General features: G+C 47.1%; 1 long non-coding RNA gene across 1 annotated transcript; it reads right to left on the minus strand.

The window, feature by feature from the left end:
* Positions 1–10,369: 10,369 nt before the first annotated feature.
* On the minus strand, positions 10,370–15,172 carry LOC139177202 (uncharacterized). Its single transcript, XR_011561700.1, has 3 exons — positions 14,433–15,172; positions 12,414–12,500; positions 10,370–10,657 (listed from the first exon to the last, which is right to left on the minus strand). It is a non-coding gene; the product is annotated as an uncharacterized lncRNA (long non-coding RNA).
* Between the last annotated feature and the right edge of the window lie 6,145 nt (positions 15,173–21,317).

Raw genomic sequence — 21,317 nt, forward strand, 5'->3', positions numbered from 1 at the left:
GTTTGACTCTTTGTGACCCCATGGACTGTAGCACGCCAGGCTCCTCTATCCATGGGATTTCCCAGGCAAGAATAGTGGAGTGGGTTGCCATTTCCTCCTCCAAGGGATCTTCCCGAACCAGGCATCTAACCCACGTCCCCGCACTGGCAGGCAGATTCATTAGCAGTGGGCCACTAGGGAAGCCCATTACCGAATTAATAATCAACTCAATAAAAGTAGATAGGGCACCCATGGAATGTGTGTGCAAAAGAGTGAAATAAATATTTCTCCTGCTGTGAAAATCAGACCTTCAAAGACAGGACCTGGGCCTTATTACTTTTTTCTAATTTTCAGAATAGAAATGAAGGGATAGATTAAACAGGAAAAGATGATTAATTTAAGACATGTGTAGGGTTTGTAATCTGTAAGCCTTGGAAAGTAACTGGTTGTGGTTGGTGGTGGGGACTAGGGGAGTTTCAGGTAGTTTCTACATTAACCTGATAAAAGCAGTGTGTACCTATTGAGATGGAGATGACAGAAGAATCAAAGCGGATTTGAGTTCAATGCAGAGTGAATTACAGAGGCTTGGGGGACTCCTTAATGAAAACCTTCTGAGAGTCTTGAGAAAGTGAAAGTGGTAGTCGCTCAGCCGTATCCGACTCTGTGTGACCCCAGGGACCGCAGCCCACAGGCTCCTCTGTCCACGGGATTCTCCAGGCAAGAACACTGGAGGGGTTGCCATGCCCTCCTCCAGGGGATCTTCCCGACCCAGGGATTGAAACTGAGTCTCAGATTCTTTACCATCTGAGCCACCAGGGAAGCCTAAGGAACCAGTTAAATTTAGAAAACCAAACCATGGGGAGCGCTTGGTCTGGAGACAGAGGTGTTTGATTTTGTTTTTGTTTTTTAGTAAATTTATTTATTTTAATTGGAGTATAATTACTTTACACTATTGTATTGGTTTTGCCATACATCAACATCTAAGACAGAGTATCAACCTATTTCAGCTGAAAATGATGCCTAAAAGTTGAAGAATCAAAAACCAGAGCTTTTTCTTCAGCTTTTAGGCATCATTTTCAGCTGAAATGGGCTGAGACTCTGTCTTGGATGTTGTCAGCAGTGCTGCCCTGAAAATAGGAGAGCAAGTATTTTAAATTACGAATTTCTCTGGATCTCAGGCAAGAGGTCCTGGGCTTGCCGGTACAGGTGGAAACTCTGTATTTAGTGTTTTAAGGACTGTCTACACCGTTTGCCTTCGTGGCTGCACCCCCCCATTTACCTCCCCGCCCACAGTGTAGGAGGTTTCCCTGTCCCCCTCACCCTCAGCAGGATTTAATCTTATGGAGGATGGTCATTCTGTGAGGTCTGAGCTGATACCTCGCTCTAGCTTGGAGTGGCATTTCTCTAACAGTGATGCTGAGCATCTTTTCATGTGCTTCACGGCCATCTGCATGCCCTCTTTGGACAAATATCCATTTAGATCTTTGGCCTGATTTTCCATTGGGTTGATTGTTTTTTTCCATATTGAGTAGCATAAGCTGTTTGCATGTTTTGGAGAGGAATTCCTTGTTTTAAAATTCGGTTGCAAACCTTTTTTTCTCATTTTGATGTTTGTCTTTTTCTTTCCTTTAGGGTTTTCTGTGCTGTTGAAAAGCTTTTGAGGTTAATGAGGTCCCTTTTATTGAGTTTTATTTCATTTTTTTTTTTTTTGTAAGAAGTGATCTAAAATTAACTTGCTGCAATTTTTATCAAATCGTGTTCTGCGTATATTTTCCTCAAGAAGTTTAGAGTAATTGTCCTTCCATTTAGCTCTTTAATTGATCTGGAGTTTTCTCTTTCTGTCAGCAGTTACGGAGAGACATAATTTCATCCCCTTTGCACTTGTTTAAGGAACCTCCACCTGGCTGTTAACAACTGACATTGCCAGCATCAGTGTCGGCGGGTCCCCGCTTCCCCTCACCCTCTCCAGGATTTACTGTTTGTAGACTTTGTGACACAGGCCATTCTGACGGGTGTGCGGTGATGCCTCGTTGTGGATTTGATTTGCATTTCTCTGGTAGTGACGCTCAGCATCTTTTCCTGTGCTTTTTGGCCATCTGGATGCCTTCCTTGGACAAGTGTCCATTTAGATCTTGGCCCGTTTTTCTACTGGGTTGACTGTTTTTCTGATCTTGAGCTGCGTGAGCAGTTTGCAAGTTTGGAGATGAATTCCTGTCTTTAACTTCGATTGCAAACATTTTACCATTCTGAGGGTCGTCTTTTTCTGTCCTTTCGGTTTGCCCTTTCTGTGCAAAAGCTTTTCAGGTAAATGAGGTGCTTTTCTTTTCAGTTTTCTTTTATTTTGAATTATTCTGAGCATAGATCCAAAAAGAACTTGCTGTGATTTATGTCAAACCTTGTTCTGTTCAGGAATCGTGCCTCTATTTGACTCTTTAATCGATTTGGAGTTTCTTCTTCTGTAAGCGGTTAGGGAGAGATGTAAATTCTTTCACTTTTCACTGTTTAAGGAACCTCCGCCTCGGCCTCCATCGTGGCTTTTAACAACTCACATTCCCAGCATCAGTGCAGGAGGATCGCATTTCTCCACAACCTTTCCAGACTTTATTGTTTGTAGACTTTTGGACAAAGGCCATTCTGACTGGTGCGAACTGATTCATCTCACTGTGGCTTTGATTTGCATTTCTATAACATTTCATGACATTGAAAGCTTTTCATGTGATATTTTTAAACACAGTGCGAGTAAAACTGTGCTCTCAAGATTGGCCTCTTCATCGTCTGCCCTGTTTCGAATTCTTTTTCCCGGACCTACCCGGGACATTTATTGACTGGTTTGTTTTTCTTACAGCCCCTCGGGCCTGGTGAAAATCAAGTGCCCGTCCGCATGGGTTTTTCTGTTGTTGTTACCAAAAGTGGCCACAAGGCGGCAGCATTTCTTCATGCGCCACTGTTTTGATTGCTTTGGGCTAATTTAATTTTTATTTTCTGTTGGAGTAGAGTTGATTTTCGTTGTTGTGTTTGTTTCAGGTTTACGGGGATTTGATCAGTCATACATAGACCTATATCTATTCTTTTTGGGGGTTTTCCCATGTAGGTTCTTTCAGTGTATTCAGTAGACTATTAAATATTGTCAACAGTTCTGCCTTGAAAGTAGGGGTGCGAATATCATTTTAAATTAAGATTTTCTCCGGATCTAAGGCAAGGGGTGGGCTTGCTGGATCGGGTAGTAAGTCTGTATTTACTGTCCTAAGGAATCTCCATACTGTTTTCATTCGTGGCTGTACCCACCCCTTTACATCCCCGCCCACAGTGGTGTTGGAGAAGACTCTCGAGAGTCCCTTGGACAGCAAGGAGATCCAACCAGTCCATCCTGAAGGAAATCAGTCCTGAATACTCATTGGAAGGACTGATGTTGAAGCTGAAGCTCCAATACTTTGGCCACCTGATGGGAAGAGCTGACTCGTTGGAAAAGACCCTGATGCTGCGAGGGATTGAGGGCCGGAGGAGAAGGGGACGGCAGAGGATGAGATGGTTGGATGGCATCACCGACTCAATGGACATGAGTTTGGCTGGACTCCGGGAGTTGGTGATGGACAGGGAGGCCTGGCATGCTGCGGGTCATGGGGTCGCAAAGAGTCAGACACGACTGAGCGACTGAACTGAACCGAACTGAGCCACAGAGTAGGAGTCCCTGTTCCCCTCGGCCTCGGCAGAGTTTCATCTTCGTAGGATGAAATGAAACGTAGGAGGATGGCTATTCTGAGCAGTGTGAGATGATACCTCGTTGCAGTTTTGATTGACATTTCTCTAACAGTGATACTGAGCATCTTTTCATGTGCTTCATGGCCATCTGGATGCCTTCTTAAGATGAAGGTCTATTTAGATCTTTGGCCTGTTTTTCTCTTGAGTTGATTGTTTTTGATATGGAGCTGAATGAACTGTTTGCATGTCTTGGAGATGAATAAATTGTTTTTAAATTGGATTGTAACCATTTTTTCCCATTTTGAGGGTTGTCTTTTTCCTTTGTTTAGAGTTTCCCTTGCCGTACAAAAGATTTTGAGGTTAATGAGGTTACTTTTGTGGAGTTCTGTTTTATTTTTTATTATTCTGAGTGAAACCAGGAAGAACTTGTGGTTTATTTCAAATCCTATTCTGCCCATATGTTCCTCAAGTTTAGAGTATGCATCCCTCCATTTAGCTCTTTAATCAGTTTGGAGTGTTGTTTTCTGTACGGGGTTAGGGAGGGACATAATTAGGTTCACTTTTCACTTGTTTAAGGAACCTCCATGCTGTCCTCTGTTCTGGCTGTTAACAATTTACATCGCGAGTATTAGAGTAGGAGAATTGCTTTTTCTCCAAAACGTCACCATTTCCTGTTTGTAGTTTCTGACAAAAGTCATTCTGACTAGTGTGAGCTCACACCTAGTTGTAGTTTTGATTCACATTTCTCTAAAATTACTCCATGTTGAAAGGTTTCCATATGATTAAAAAAAAAAAAAAACTGTAAACTGACCCCTCGAGAGTGGCCTCTTGACGGTCTGTCCTGTTTTGAATTTCCTCCGGACCGACCGCAGGACGTTTGTGGAGGACGGCTGTTTCCTCCCAATGTCCTCAGAGACCTGGTGAATATTAAGTGCCCATCAGGACAGGTTTTTCCGTTGTTGTACCAAAAGCGGCCACAAGGCGGCAGCATTTCCTCGTGCTCCAGTTTTTTTTTTTTTTTTTTCCTTGTAACTTAATTTATATTTCCTGTTGAAGTAGATTTGATTTCTGAAGTTGGGCTTGTTTTAGGTGAACAGGAACTTGATTCAGTTATACTCAGACGTGTATCTATTCTTCGGAGTCTTTTCCCATATCGGTTATCACAGTGTGTTCCGTAGACGTCCCTGTGCTAACAGTAGGTCCTTTCAGATTATCTATTTGATATGTAGTAATTCATACATTTTAATCCCAACCTCTTAGTGTATCGCTCCCTACCACATTTTTTAAAAATAATCATGAGTTGGTTTTTTTAACTGAGTCTGTTTTATTTGCAAGTTAGTTCATTTGCATGAATTTCTGGCTTCCACCTTGAAGTGATATTTTAAGATATTTGTCTGTCTCTTCGCTCACTTAGTGTGATCATCTCTTGCTCCATCCATGCTGCTGGCCATGGGATTTTTCCTTCTCTCTCTCTCTCTCTTTTTTTTTAATGTGTGTGTTCCAGTGTACAGACTCCCTTAATGCTCTGTCTTGGCTGTTGTGACTACTGCTGCCCTGAAAATAGGGGTGCACGTGCCCTTTTGAATTAGGACTTTTCCCAGATAAAAGCAAGGAGTGGGGTTGCCCGAAAAGTGGTAACTCTCTATTTTGTGTTTTAAGGAGCCTCCAAATATTTTCCTTCCTGGCTACACCCACTCATTTACAACCTCGTCCACGGTGTAGGAGGGTTCCCTGTTGCCCTCGCCCTCGGGAGCGTTTAATCTTTGAAAATCTCTTGAGGATGGCCGTTCTAAGCCGTGTAGGATAATACCTCAACCTAGTTTTAATTTTCATTTCTTTCATAATTACTGATGTTCAGTGTCTTTCCACGGGCTTTTTACCTCCTACCGTGTGAGTCCAATTAACCTCTTGAAGTTGGCTTCGTGGAAGTCAGCCCTGTTGTGAATTCTTTTCCGGCGATTTACCCTGGGGCATTCTTGAGGGCAGGTGTCCTTTCCAGCCCCGCGGTCCTGGTGAATATTGCGCCCATCAGCACCGGTTTTCAAGGGGTTGTTACAGGGAACGGCCACAAGGCGGCAGCATTTCTCCCTGCCCAACTCCGGTTACCTGGGGCAACCAGAGCCTCAGGGCGCGTCCTGTTCTGGATTGTGTTAGGAGGATACACCCAGGGCTTGTGTCTCCCTCTTCCCCCTTAGCCTTTATCCCCCTGGACAAATCCCAGAGATTGGCACACCGCTCTGCAGAGGGAGCTGTCCTCTCAGGTGGAGAGGATTGAGGCTGCAGGTGCGGACCCACCCCCAGGACACATGGAGCCCCGGAGACTTTGTGAAGCTCCTTCAGCCTAGAGACCCCACCGTCCTTTGGGGGCGCTAGGGTTGGCTCTGCTGCCGGAGAGACCCCTAGGTCTGGAGACGGTGGGCTCATGCAAAGGGGAACAGGAAGGCCAGGTCCGGGGGCGCTCACTGCGGGCACAGCCTGCCCAGCGCCCTCAGCCCCAGGACAGTCCCGCCGGGGCACTCGAGCCTGCTCCGGCCCCAGGCCCGTGACACCAGCCCGGGTCCCCAAGGCCTGAGGGGCACAGGGTCCGCGGTTCTTTGCCTTTACCTTTTCTTGATAGTTTATTTTGAATTGAGTGTGGAGGTGATTCGCCATGTGGGTTTTTGTTTTAGTATGTTCAGTCCAGTTCAGTCGCTCAGTCGTGTCCTTCTTTTTGCGACCCCATGAATCACAGCACGCCAGGCCTCCCTGTCCATCACCAACTCCCAGAGTTCACTCAGACTCATGTCCATCGAGTCGGTGATGCCATCCAGCCATCTCACCCTCTGTCGTCCCCTTCTCCTCCTTGCCCCAGTCCCTCCCAGCATCAGGGTGTTTTCCAGTGAGTCAGCTCTAAGCATCAGGTGGCCAAAGTATTGGAGTTTCAGCTTCAGCATCAGTCCTTCCAATGAACACCCAGGACTGATCTCCTTCAGAATGGACTGGTTGGATCTCCCTGCAGTCCAAGGGACTCTCAAGAGTCTTCTCCAACACCACAGTTCAAAAGCATCCATTCTTCGGTGCTCAGCTTTCTTCACAGTCCAACTCTCTCATAAATGTGTACAGAAATTTAATTCATTTATATACATATATGTTCTTTTTGGTTTCTTTTCCCATAGAGTTTATTACAGATTGTTGGGTAGGCTTCCTTGTGCTCCCAGTGGGTCCTTGTGGACTCTTTTCTAAATAGTAGTGTATATGTGTTATTCTCAACCTGATAATTTCTCCCTGCACCCCGCGGTTCGTTTTTTGGTAACCATGAGTTTCTTTACTGAGTCTATGAAGCTGTTTCTGTTTTGTAAAGAAGTTCGTTGTATCCATGTTTGGATTCCACCCAGAAGTGATAACATGTGATACTTGTCTCTCTGTCTCACTTACTTCACTAGTGTGCTTGTCTCTGGCTCTTCCCCATGGCTGGAAGTGGCATCCTTCCATCCTTTCGTGTCTGGGTAATACCGCTTTGTGTGCCTGTACCCCGGCTTCTTTATCCATTCACCTGTCCTTCTACGCTTAGGTCTCTTCTGTATCTTGGCGATTTACCCAGTGCTGCCATGATTGCTGGTGCACAGCATCTTTTGAAAATTTGGTTTTCTCAGGATCCACACCCCGGCGTGGGATGGCTGGGTCACGTGGTACTTTGTTTCTGAGTGTCTGAAGGCCTCTCCCTACTGCTGTCCAGAGTTGATGCACTGATTTACATTCCCACCCAGGGTAGGAGGGTTCCCTTCTCCCCACACCCCTCCTGCATTTATTGTCAACTTTTTGAGATGGCCATGCTGACCTGCGTGAAGTGATACCTCATTGAACTTCTGATATGCATTTCTCTAGTGATTAGGGACGCTGAACATCTTTTCAGGCGCTTCATGGCCACCTGGATGCCTTCTCTGGACAAATGTCCACTTAGATCTTTGGCCCATTTTTCTATTAGGTTGTTTGATTTTTTTTATATTGAGCTGCACGAGCCCTGTTTGCCTGTTTTGGAGGTGAACTCCTTGTGTCTCCATTTGAAAACACTTCTCTTTCCCCATTCTGAGGGTTGCTTTTTCTTTCATTTGTGGTTCACCCTGCTGCTCAAATGCTTTTAGGGTTAATGAGGTCCCCTTTGTTTAATTTAGTTTTTTATCTTTCTAAGAGTGAGTCCAAGGCGATCTGCCTGTGATTTATATCAAAGCGTGTTCTGCCTGGATTTTTCTGCAGGGGTTCACAGCATCTGTCCTCCAGTTAGATCTTTGATTGTTCTGGAGTATATTTTTCTGCATGGAGTTAGGGACTGACATAATTTCATTCTCTTTTCAGGAACCTCCTCCCTATCCTCTATCCTGGCTGTTAACAATTTACCTTGCCAGCATCAGTGTAGGAGCGTTTATTTTTCTTCACACCCTCTCCAGTGTTTATTGTCCGTAGACTTTTGGACAAAGGCCAATCTGATCAGAGTGAGGGGATACCTCGTTGTATTTTTTATTTGCATTTCTGTAAGATTTAGAGATATAAAATCTTTTCATGTGGTTATTCTTAAAGAGTGCGAGTAAAACTTACCTCTCCAGGTGGGCTTCTTGGCCGTCTGCCCTGTTTTGAATTCTTCTTCCAGGACCTGCCCGAGGACACTTGTTGAGAACCGGCTGTTTTCTCCTCACTTCCCTGCAGGCCTGGTGAAAGGTGCCCATCCGCACAGGCTTTTCAGTTGTTGTTACCAAAAGTGACCACAAGGTGGCAGCATTTATTCATGCTCCACTCTTTTTTTTTTTTTGGGTTATTTAATTTTTATTTTCTGCTGGACTAGACCTGATTTCCCATGTCGTGTTTGGTCTTGGTGTACAGGAACTTGATTCAGTTATACATAGACATATGTCTATTCTTTTGGGGGGGATTTTCCCCATGTAGATTATCACAGGTGTTCAGTAGACTTCCTGTGCTATTCAGTAGGTCCTTTTTGATTACCTATTTGATATATGGTAGTGTGTATGTCGGAGAAGGCAACAGCACCCCACTCCAGTACTCTTGCCTGGAAAATCCCATGGATGGAGGAGCCTGGTGGGCTGCAGTCCATGGGGTCGATAAGAGTCGGACATGACTGAGCGACTTCACTTTCACTTTTCACTTTCATGCATTGGAGAAGGAAATGGCAACCCACTCCAGTGTTCTTGCCTGGAGAATCCCAGGGACAGGGGAGCCTGGTGGGCTGCCGTCTATGGGGTTGCACAGAGTCGGACACGACTGCAGTGACTTAGCAGCAGCAGCAGTGTGTATGTGTTAATCCCAACTTTTTAATGTATCTTTCCTCCCTTTTTTAAACATAATAAGTTGGTTTTCTATGTCTGTGAGTCTGTTTCTGTTTGCAAGTTAGTTCATTTGCATGAATTCGTAGATTCCACCTGTTAGTGATATCTTAATATATTTGTCTTTCTTGCTCTGACTTACTTTTGGGTAGGAGATAGAGGGGGTGTTCATCAAGTGGAGTAAAATCAAAGCTTTGTTCTCACCCACACACTCCAAGGACAAAGCTCGTGGCAGAAGCTGAGCTCTGCTGGAGTAAAGAGAGACAGTGCCCGCTCCTGAGGTCAAGGCTTCCTTGTCTCCAGGACAGCAGGAAGGCCTCCTGGGGGCCAAAAAGGGTGGGGGCTGCACCCCATAATAAGTGTGGACATGAACCCACAGCCCTCTGCGGTGGGATCCATCTTAGCAAAAAGTTGCACATGCATGTTGGCGGGGCAGGTCCTGGACTGGTCAGATGTGGAGAGAGAGACAGATGGTGCCCGGCGTGGAGACCCAGGACGGGCCGCCGTGAGTGACTCGCATCACCTCCCACTGTGCTCCTTCCACTTCAGGGGATGCCTGCACCCTTCTTCGCTGGTGTTTGTCTCTAATAATAAATGTCGTACCTGTTGTTTTGGTTTTTTTTTTACAGCTTTTGCATCCTTGAAACATTCTTGCTTTCAAACGTGGGCAAGAGCCAGGGCCACTTTGCTTCTAGCCTCTGGCCCCTGGTGGTCTGACCGCAGGACTGCTGGTTTTCATCCAGGCTGCCCAGGCTTAGTCCCTGGGCAGGGCGCTAAGATGTGTCTTCAGGACGGCTCACTGCTCTCCCTCGGAGATCCTTTGGTCCAGAGTCTCCTCTGCAGGTCTCCCCCAGACCGCTGGCTGCAGGCTCCTGACATTCACTCTCTCTACCACGAGTCTGGGATTTCCTTTCCCGCATCACTGGCAGAAAAGGTTCCTTCTCTACCCGATCCTCTACACCTCTGAGGGAGGGCTAACTGCAGCCTCTCTGCTGCAAGCACATTGTCAGCCGCTCAGGTGCAGCCCTGGGTCCTGACCCCCTGGCATGTTCCACCGCGGCCCACTCCAGCTCCTCCAGGAGTTCCCCCCGTGCCAGGCCACCGCGGCCCTTACACTGTGACGGCCCCTTCCAAACGGTCTGCGTCCCAGGCATTATCTGCTGTCTGGGAAGCCTACACCTGCCAACCACTCCAGATCGGCCCGCGTGTCCTCACCGGGGTTGGAAAGAAGACGCCTTGCACGGGGTGCCAAGGACGACCAGAGACCTCTGGTTAGAAGTCGGTGGGGGAAGAGAGGATGCTCAAAGCCCCATCAAGCATGAAATCAGAGTTCAGGGGACCCTCCGGATTCCCTCCAGGCACCTCCTGAATGTGTCCAGGGCACTGGGGGACATCTGTAGGAGCACGCTGTGTCCTCGGTTGAGGTCACTCAACATGGGGGGATCCCTTTCTGAGCCAAAAGAAACACCTCTGGAGTGTGTCCTTAAGAACTGGAAACTTTTTTTTTTCTTTTACTGTGACAGTGTCTGGCCTTTATTTAAATGGGTGGATCGGGGGGGAAAAACATGCCTAAAACTGGGCATCTTTACTGACACAGGAAAATGGTCTGAGGTTCCGATATGTTCAGGACTTTATTCCACTTTGATCATATTCCTGGTCTGTGGCTCCTGTAATCAGAAAAACCGTCTTAACTTTCTAAAGAACCCCCTTCTGACTCCTAACTCCTCTTGGGGCGGGGGTGGGGTGGGAAGAAATTGGGAAAAGAACCGAGCTTCCCCTCTGCCTGCAGGGTCCCTTCCTTCTCCAGACCCTTCTGATCAGACTGAGACCCCAGCTCCCAGAGGGACAGTCCCTCCCGGGACAGCACCTTATCAGCCGGTCTGCCCCTCCTGTTGGGGCCAATCTGAGCACTGTCTGGGCCGCATGTTAGCTGTGAAGCGATGACCACAGCCAGGAGAGGTGACACTTTTTGACACTGGATGGCCATGATATTCTTTAGACATTTAAATGGGTTAAATGAAACTTTTTTTTGAAATCGCAAAACCAGTTCCTTTCCAATGTGCAGTTAGCAAAAGCTGGCTTGTTGAAATCTTTTTTTCCCCCCAAAATTCTGACCCTGAGAAAGCAAAAATATGCCAGGAAAAAAGCCTGAAGTTAACACTCATCTTGACTGGGAGATACACAGCCCACTTTACCTGAGACTTCAACTTGGGTAATTCAGTAGAAATTCAAGCCAAGAAAAAGAAAAGGGGCAAAGAGACATTTTATAATAAATCTTTAGTGGAAAACTGTGAGATCCCCTGGAGAAGGAAATGGCAACCCACTGCAGTATTCTTGCCTAGAGAATCCCATGGACAGAGGAGCCTGATGGGCTACAGTCCACGGGGTCACAGAGAGTCAGATGCAACTGACTAGCTGAACAACATCAGATCTCTGTCTGCCTGGATTTATGTCTGCCCCCGTGTGGGTCTTTGTCTTTGGATAATATTGTTGAGGTTAATTAGTAAATGAGCTCTATTTAACTGGCTTAAAGAAAAGCACTTACAAATCAAACAATTCTAAATACAAGGGAAAAACCTAAAGATGTTTGGGCTCACTAGACACATGCCTTGTATTACACTGAGAAAAAAAATTGTGTTTAGAGGTTCTAAAATATGTTCCTGAGTTTGCTAATCAGAGAATGCCAATCTGACAAACAGTTCATGATTGCTTTCTTCTTGGTTTTAATTAGGTGTTAAGGTTTTTTAACGTTAAAAATTATAATATGGAATCAAAGCTACTAAAGTGACGAGGAAAAGATTTCAGTGCATAAAGCAAGTAAAGATACATGTTGTCAGCGAAAGAAGATATAAAAGACTGGAGGTGTTTTTGTTGTAAGAAGTAACGACAATCTGTTCTACAGTAGGTTATTTATAAGTGGGGGGAAACAGAACAAATTAATACAGATCTAGAAGGTGACAGAAGGTCTGCAGAAGAGGAACGCTGGAAAGATGCTTTGGTATACGTGTTAATAACACATCAAAGGTTAAAACCGACTTAGATTAAACTAGATGACTGGCTATAAGCCTGCAAGTCTCCTCAAAGTACCAGGTGTAGACTGGAATTCAAGCTTATTCTTCTGGAAATAAAGGAGATCCATTTTGTATATTAATGTTCAGGTTGTCACCTCTCCAGCTACTTCTGAAGTGGAGCGGCCTGTCACACCTTCATCAGTCACTCTGAGCTAATAAAACCACAGCTAATAAAAACTTGCTGTGAGACCACAGAAAGTTCCCACTCCTTTGGGCAGGGCAGCACCAGCTCTGACTCTACTCGACCAGGATCAGTCTTGCTAAAAACCGTACCCTGGTTCTCACTCCTGCTGGGGCCCCTGGTCACAGTAATTCTTTTACTGATCTTTGGCCCCTGCCTTTTTAAACCTACTTGTTAAATTTGTCTCTTTCAGATTACTGCAGTTTCACATCAAGATGCTGGTGATGCAGAGACTCCAGGCAGTCCTCAGAACAGATCCTGCGGGAATAACAACAGAAGTCACCCTGGGGCCCCTGAATGAGACAGGGTGAGAGTGCCATGGCCCAGCTAGGTGGGGTCTACAGCCCCATGCCAGCCTGAAGAAGCTACAGGAGACAGACCTTTGCCCTCAGCCTCCCAGTGAAGATGTTTGGGGTTCTTGTCTCTCAGCGGGATTTGAGGAAGGAGATGGAGGGGCCTCTGGGCTGGAAGCTGGTGTCTGTCAAGTGGAGTGAAGCTGAAGCTTTGTTGTCCCCCAGACACTCAAGGACAAAGCTAGCGGCAGCAGCTGAGCCCTGCTGGAGTCAAGAGATAAGGTGCCAGTGACTGCGGTCAAAGAAGCCTCCTCTGTACAAGGGCAGGAAGGCTCGTTGGAGACCGAAAAGGGAGGGGACCCCACCCCATAATGAGTGTGGACATGCCCCATGGGCCTCTGTGGGGGGATCAGACCCAGAGTTTGGTCCTGACTTAGGCCCCACTCCAGTCACACTCACGCCCGACTCTGGTCCACACTCAGGCCCGACTCTGGTCCACACTCAGGCCCGTCTCTGGTCCACACTCACGCCCGACTCTGGTCCACACTCACGCCCGACTCTGGTCACACTGAGGCCCGACTCTGGTCCACACTCACGCCCAACTCTGGTCCACACTCAGGCCCGATTCTGGTCCACACTCAGGCCCGACTCTGGTCCACACTCAGGCCCGACTCTGGTCCACACTCACACCCGACTCTGGTCACACTCAGGCCCGACTCTGGTCCACACTCAGGCCCGACTCTGGCCACACTCAGGCCCGACTCTGGTCCACACTCAGGCCCGACTCTGGTCACACTCAGGCCCGATTCTGGTCACACTCAGGTCTGATTCTGGTCCACACTGGCCTGACTCTCGTCACACTGAGGTTTGACTCAGATCCCCACTGAGGACTGACTTTTGTTCAAATCAGACCTGACTCTGGTCCACACTCAGGCCTGACTCCGATCCACAGTGAAGCCTGACCTGTCCACACTGAGGTGTGACTCCATGCACTCTAAGGCCTGACACCGGTCCACACTGAGATTTGACTCTGGTCCACAGTGAGGCCTGACTCTCATCCACACTGAGTTCTGATTCTCATCCACTCTAAGGCCTGACTCGGGTCCACACTAAGTTTTGACCTTATCTACACTGAGGAATGACTCTGATCCATGCTGAGGCCTAACCCTGGGCCACGCTGAGGCCTGACAGTGGTCCTGACTCAGGCCTGACTCTGGTCTACAATGAGGCCTGACTGTTCCCCACTGAGGCCTGCTGATCTACACTGACCCCTGACTCCTGTCCACACTGAGGTCTGCTTCTGGGCCACGCTGAGGCCTGACCATGGTCCTGCCTCAGGCCTGATTCTGGTCCATACTAAACCTGACTCTGCCGCACACTGAAGCCTGACTCCGGTCCACACCTAAGTTCTGACTCCGCACACACTGCAGTCCCACTATAGTCCACACTGAGGACTGACTCCCATCCACATTGCAGCCTGAATGTTCTTTCTCTAAGCTGTGACTCTCGTTCTCATAAGGCGTGAATCTGGTCTTCACTAGGCCTTCCTCACGTCCTCAGTAAGACCTCGTAATAGGAAATCCGCTCTGCCGAATATAAATTAAGTGTGGACTGTAGGTAATTCAGAAACTGATACAATATTGCCAAGCAGAAGTGAAACATAAACACATTGTTAAAAATACAGACATATAGAAAGTATTATGACACCATCTGCTCCACGCCTGTGCAGAGGTCTAGGAAAGCTGACATTAGACAACTGCACGCCGTGGATCACTGCACTGGGAAGAGTAGACAAGTCAGAGCTGCAACCTGCGTGCAGGAGAGACTATGCGTAAAGAAGATGGGGTACAGACACGAAAGGCAGTATCGTTCTGCCATAAAATATGATCAAAATTACCTTTCCAGTCTCTGTGACGAAAACGATGACCATGATCTCGGACAGAGAGAGCAGTGAGCGGTCCTGAAGACAGTCGTGGTTCCCTGTCAGGAACTGGACCTGGGGAGCCGGATGAGAACCAGGAGTCCTCGCCGCCGGACCAGCAGGAGCGAGAAGCCAAGTGATCCTGCTGAAAGGATGAATGTTTCAAAGAAACAGAAACCTGTTAAAACAGGTACGGGGTTCGCTTTTGGAGACACGGCATAGCACGTGGGTGAGCACGGGGAGGAGAGTTTGTTTAAGACGGGAGCGGGGCAGAGATACGCCCGGAGAGAAAGGGTGTGGACGTCCTGAATGAGGAGCACAGGAGGAGGAGGTGGAAATCCCTCAGGCAGGACTGTCCTGCCCACTCTCTGTTTGCCTCTGCCAATTACCTTGTCTCGTTCTTCTCACCCGACTGGTCCCTGAGCCTTCCGCAACATGCATGCACAACCAAAAGAAAGCAACCAACACATGGGAGAGAGTGTTTGCAAATAAGGGTGTCCACAAGGAAACCGTCTACAAAATATGCAAACTGCTCCTTCAGCTCAATTTAAAGAATACAAACAACTGAATAGGCAAGTGGGCCAAAGACCTACATGGGAACTTCTCCCAAGAAGGTATCCGGATAGACATAAAGCCGGTGAAGACTGGCTCAGCATCACCATTATAGGAAAACGCAGTTCAAAATTGCACCACGGTCTCAGCTCATCCCACTCAAAATGGCCATCACGCCAAAGATCTACAAAAATTAAGTGCTGCTGGGGCGGGGAGAGGGGCATGGAGTCCTCCACACTGCGGGCGGGGATGTAAATAGGTGGGTGCAGCGAGAAGGACAACAGCGTGGAGAGCCCCTAAAACAGCAGTTGTCGAGTTCCCACGTGATCCGGCAAGCCCACTCCTTGCCTTGGATCCGGAGAAAATCATGATTTAAAATCACAGGTTCACCCCCTCTTTTCAGGGCAGCGCTATTGACAACATCCAAGACAGCATCAACCAAAATGTTCATCAACAGAGAAGTGAAGAGTCAGTGGTCCATTGAGACACTGGAGCACACTCAGCCATCAAAAACAACTGAAGCACGCCACTGTCAGCATCAATGGACCGGGAGATTTAGCATACTGAGAGGAATTCATCACGTACAGGTGGAATCTATAAACTCACACAAATGAACAAATTTGTAAACAGGAACAGACTCACAGACTTGGAAAAGCAACTTCTGATTATTTAAAAAAAAAAAAAGAAGTAGGGGAAGGGAGACATTAAGAGGTTAGGATTAACATATACACACTGTTACCTGGTAGATAATCCAAAAGGACCCACTGAATAGCACAGGGAAGTCTAGAGAACACACTGACAGAATCTATACGGGAAAAGACCCCGAAAAAGAAAAGATATATGTCTATGTATAAATGAATCAAGTTCCTGTAAACCCAAAACAAATACAATATGGGAAATCAAATCTACTCCCATTAGATAATAAAAACTAAATAACCAAAAAAAGAAAAAGAAAAAAAAAAAATTGGCGCATGAAGAAATGCTGCCGCCTTGTGGCCGCTTTTGGTAACAACAGAAAAACCTGTGCTGATGGGCATTTAATATTCACAATGGTTGGCTGGCATCACAGAGTCGATGGACATGAGTTTGAGCAAGCTCCGGGCGTTGGTGATGAACAGGGAGGTCTGCCATGCTGCAGTCCATGAGGTCGCAGAGTCGGATATGACTTAGTGACTGAACTGAACTGAAGCCTTCTGGAACGTAAGGGAAAAAAAAAAAAACCCACCAGCCCTCAACAAAGTGCCCTCTCAGTTCAGTTCAGTTCGGTCGCTCAGTTGTGTCCGACTCTTTGCGACCCCATGAATCGCAGCACGCCAGGCCGCCCTGTCCATCACCAACTCCCGGAGTTCACTCAGACTCACGTCCAGCGAGTCAGCGATACCATCCAGCCATCTCATCCTCTGTCGTCCCCTTCTCCTCCTGCCCCCAATCCCTCCCAGCATCAGAGTCTTTTCTAATGAGTCAACTCTTCACATGAGATGGCCAAAGTACTGGAGTTTCAGCTTTAGCATCATTCCTTCCAAAGAACACCCAGGGCTGATCTCCTTCAGAATTTACTGGTTGGATCTCTACCCTGGGGTAAATCACTGGAAGAGAATTCAACACAGGGCCAATATTCAAGAAGTCTATTTGAAGACCTAAATTGTGCTCACAAGGTAGGAAAGAAAAAGTCCGTGGAGAGACACTCGGCTTCACTAACTGTGCTGTGCATGTTCACAGTGGCTCATTTGTGTCCCGGTCTTTGTGACCCCATGGACTGTAGCCTGCCAGGCTCCTCTGTTCATGGGATGTTCCAGGCAAGAATACTGGAGTGGGTTGCGATTTCCTCCTCCAAGGGATCTTCCCAGCCCAGGGATCAAACCCAGGTCTTTTCCGACTCCTGCGTTAGCAGACGGATTTTCTTTACCACTGAACCACCTGGGAAGCCCTTACTAATTAGTAAGGAACTGCACTGCAAGTCAAAACTACATTGAGGTGTCACCTTACACCACTCAGAATGGCCATCCTCCAAAAGATCCTCAAAGATGAAACGCTGCCAAGGCCGGGGGGGGACAGGGAGTCCTACGCTGTGGGCAGGGAGGGACGTGGGTGGGTCAGCCACCGTGGAAAACATCTGTAGGTTCCTCAAAACATTAAATACAGCGAAGCCGCACTTTCCGGCCCTCTCACTTCTTGGCCTAGAACCAAAAAATATCCTAATTTGAAACACGTGCACCCCTATTTTTAGGGCGGCGCTGTTCACAATAGCCAACATGCAGCTTCAACTCAAATGTCCATCTATATTTTCTGTCGGAAAAATGAAGAGTAGCTGGTTCATCTATACATTGGAATATATTTGGCCATCAAAAAAAAAAAGTAAAAAAAAAAAAAATACCACTGTCAGCAGCCTGGCTGGACCAAGAGATGATCATACTAAGTGAAGTCAGAGAGAGAAAGAAAATGCTTAAAGATATCACTTACAGGTGGAATCTATAACTTCATAGAAATGAACTAAATTCTAAAGAGTAACTGAATTTCACACTTGGAAAACCAGCATATGATTTTTTTTTTAAGTTATGGGGGAGACATACAGTTAGAGGTTACAATTAACATATACGTACTGCTTGATATCAGAGATAATTTAAAAAGACCTACTGAATAGCACAGGAAGTCAAGTGAACACACCGTGATAAGGTATACAGAAAAAACTCTGAAAAAGAATAGATAAACATCTATGTGTAATTCAGTCAAGCTCCTGTTTACCTAAAACAAACACAACATCAGAAATAAACTCTACTTCTACAGAAAATTTTAAAATTACCAAATTTAAAAAAAAAAATTCCAAAAACCAATGGAGCAAGAAGAAATGTTGTTGCCTTGTGGCCACTTTTGGCAACAGCGACTGAAAAATCTATGCCGTTCAGTTCAGGTCAGTCGCTCAGTCGTGTTCGACTCCTCGACCCCATGGACCGCAGCACGCCAGGCCTCCCTGTCCATCACCAACTCCTGGAGCTTGCTCAAACTCATGTCCATCGAGTCAGTGATGCCATCCAAACATCTTATCCTCTGTTGTCCCCTTCTCCTCCCACCTTCAATCTTTCCCAGCATCAGGGTTTTATCAAATAAGTCAGCTCTTCACATCAGGTGGCCAAAGTATGGGAGTTTCAGCTTCAGCATCAGTCCTTCCAATGAATACCCAGGACTGATCTCTTTTAGGATGGACTGCTTGGATCTCCTTGCAGTCCAAGGGACTCTCAAGAGTCTTCTCCAACACCACAGTTCAAAAGCATCAATTCTTCTGCACTCAGCTTTCTTTATAGTCCAACTTTCACACCCATACATGACCACTGGAAAAACCATAGCCTTGACTAGATGGACTTTTGTTGGCAAAATAATGTCTCTGCTTTTTAATATGCTGTCTAGGTTGATCATAACTTTCCTTCCAAGGAGTAAGCGTCTTTTAGTTTCAGGCTGCAGTCACCATCTGCAGTGATTCTGGAGCTCAAAAAAAGTCTGCCACTGTTTCCACTGTTTCCCCATCTATTTGCCACAAAGTGATGGGACTAGATGACATGATCTTAGTTTTCTGAATGTTGAGATTTAAAACCCCCCTCTCTGCTTCCTGTCATCCCCTCGCCCAGCCGGAGCCCTGGTGTGGACACACAGAGTGAAGCAGGGTCCACACGTGTCCCACCCAAGGTCGGTGCCCAGACACAGCTCAACGGTCCTCTCCCTGGAGACTTCCTCTCTCCTATCTGTTTTCTGCCCTCAGACTGAACACGAGGCAGCGCACACCTGCCCGGACCTGGCTCCAGAGCTCTGGGCAGGGAACTGTCGACCAGGGTGGGCCAGGGGCTGGTGAGTCTACAGTTACAGGGACAGGGCCCCCAGACCTGCTGTCCCCACAGACGCCACCACCCCCGCAGTGGCTGGGTCGGCCACGCTGTCTGCACGGAGAGTGTGGCGCGTGTCCCGTGAGGAGTCGGTTTTATCCCCCATGCTGTTCATCCCCCTCTCGAGTGATTAAGCAATTAAAGATCCTAACCGAACAGCCAGACCACAGGTGAAAACACTTCTGTGTCCTCTGTGGAAAATCAAAGCTGAGAAAGCATAATCGGGCGTTAAAGGGACAAGCGAAGGTGCACCAGTCACTTCCTTCCTGCGCTTTCTCCTGGGCGTGCTCCTCGGGGCGGCGTCATCTCGTCACAGCTCTGAGCTCCATCCCGGTCAGGAGTCTGGCTCCAGTGACTTCACACTCCATGGTTCCTGCTCTTTACAGCCGGAGCTCTTTTTCTAATCTGGAAAGCAGCCCATTTTGAAGGCATCTTTCCCACCTCAAAATGCTGTGGATCCCTAATGCCCCCAGGCCTCCACGGGAGGACGGTGCCTTTTATTGGGACAGTTATTCGAGTGCTTCGTAGGGACGCAGTCACACCTGTTTTCACATTGTCTATGGGCAGCGTCTACCTGCAAAGGTGGCCTTGATAGGTGTGGCAGAGACCACGCAGCCCGTGACTCTAAAACACCTACTCGCTGCTGCTTTATAAAAATCTGCCTCACGTGCCTTTTGATGGCCAAGTCGAAGATCTCTCTTGGTAAATGTCACACTGCACTTGAAAATACGTGTTGTTGTTCGGTCACTGAGTCGTCTCTGACTCTTTGCGCCCCCATGGACTGCAGCACAGCAGGCATCCCTGTTCTTCACCATCTCCTGGAATTTGCTCAAACTCATGCCCATTGAGCCACTGAGGCCATTCAACCACCTCATCCTCTGTCGCCCCCTTCTCCTCCTGCCCTCAGTTTCCCCCAGCAAATATGTGGGTTGTTTCCAAATATCTTTTGACGTTGGTTTCTAACGTAATCCAAGTGGTAAGAGGACAGACTCTGTGTGACGTCAGCACCTGCAGACCACGAGGTTTTGGCACCTTGTTTTATGTGCCAGGATGTATTCCGGTGTCTCCTGGTTTACAGTCTATGGGACTTGAATCGAATTGGTACCCTGTTGCTGTGTGAAAATTATGTAAATCTTAATTATGTTGAATTGGTTCGCAGTGCTCTTCGGATCTACTCTTTCTACTTCTTCATATATTTATTCTACTAGTTTTTGATATTGAAACTCCAAATAAAAAATCTTAATTTATCCACTTAAAAATAATTGTAATATATAGTGGAACTATATGTAACCTTGTTCTGTATTTTCCAGGTCTCCTGTAAGTGTGTCATCATACTTTCATAATTAAAAAAAATAAACATATATTTAAAGAGATTTGCCTCAAGCGCCTCCTTGTATATAGTGCTTCTACTGCCCCACACCCACCCCACGTGATGGTCCGAAACGCCCCGGCCCTGGGCCAACACCCACCCCACGTGATGGTCCGAAACGCCCCGGCCCTGGGCCAACACCCACCCCACGTGATGGTCCGAAACGCCCCGGCCCTGGGCCAACACCCACCCCACGTGATGGTCCGAAATGCCCCGGCCCTGGGCCAACACCCACCCCACGTGATGGTCCGAAACGCCCCGGCCCTGGGCCAACACCCACCCCACGTGATGGTCCGAAACGCCCCGGCCCTGGGCCAACCACACATCCCCATGGGCTTCCGACAGGCTTTCCACTGCGAAGTTGCTCTCTTTTGCTGTCTTTTGCTTCCTACTGGGTCTGTGTTCACGTCTTCATTCTTCTTTTAGGGCTAATTCAGAGTCTTCTCAAGTCACCATTTAGGATGAGGAACTGTCAACATCCAAGTCCTGTCCACTGTCACGTTTCAGGTCAAGGACCCCAAACCCCACACCCCTATAGGCATCTTCTTCACGTTTACTGCAAAGGCGCAAATAGCTCATTCACTTTACTTCTGTGATTCCACTTCTTCCCCAAACCAGAATTTTCTTGGGGAAACTTACCTGGACCCTGAGTAGGTGAAACGTTTTATATACAGAATGAATGGGTATAATTGGAACAAAATCTTCCTGTTCACAGCAGCTCTTCTCCTTACATGACGGTATTTGTTTTCTCTCTTCAGTTATGTCTTGGGTTGGCTAAAAAGTCCATTTGGGTTTTTCTGAAAGATGTATGGAAAAACCTGAATGAACTTTTTGGCCAACCCAACAATATAGGCAAAAAAGATAGGCGGGGTGGTTAGCCATTGGGTTAATAAGCATCTAAAGCCAACCCTTATGGCAGAAAGGGAAGAGGAACTAAAAAGCCTCTTGATGAGAGTGAAAGAGGAGAGCGAAAAAGTTGGCTTAAAGCTCAACATTCAGAAAACGAAGATCATGGCATCTGGTCCCAAAACTTCATGGGAAATAGATGGGGAAACAGTGGAAACAGTA

The sequence above is a fragment of the Bos indicus genome, chromosome 18 (genome assembly GCF_029378745.1).
Source record: "Bos indicus isolate NIAB-ARS_2022 breed Sahiwal x Tharparkar chromosome 18, NIAB-ARS_B.indTharparkar_mat_pri_1.0, whole genome shotgun sequence".
Lineage (NCBI taxonomy): Eukaryota > Metazoa > Chordata > Mammalia > Artiodactyla > Bovidae > Bos > Bos indicus.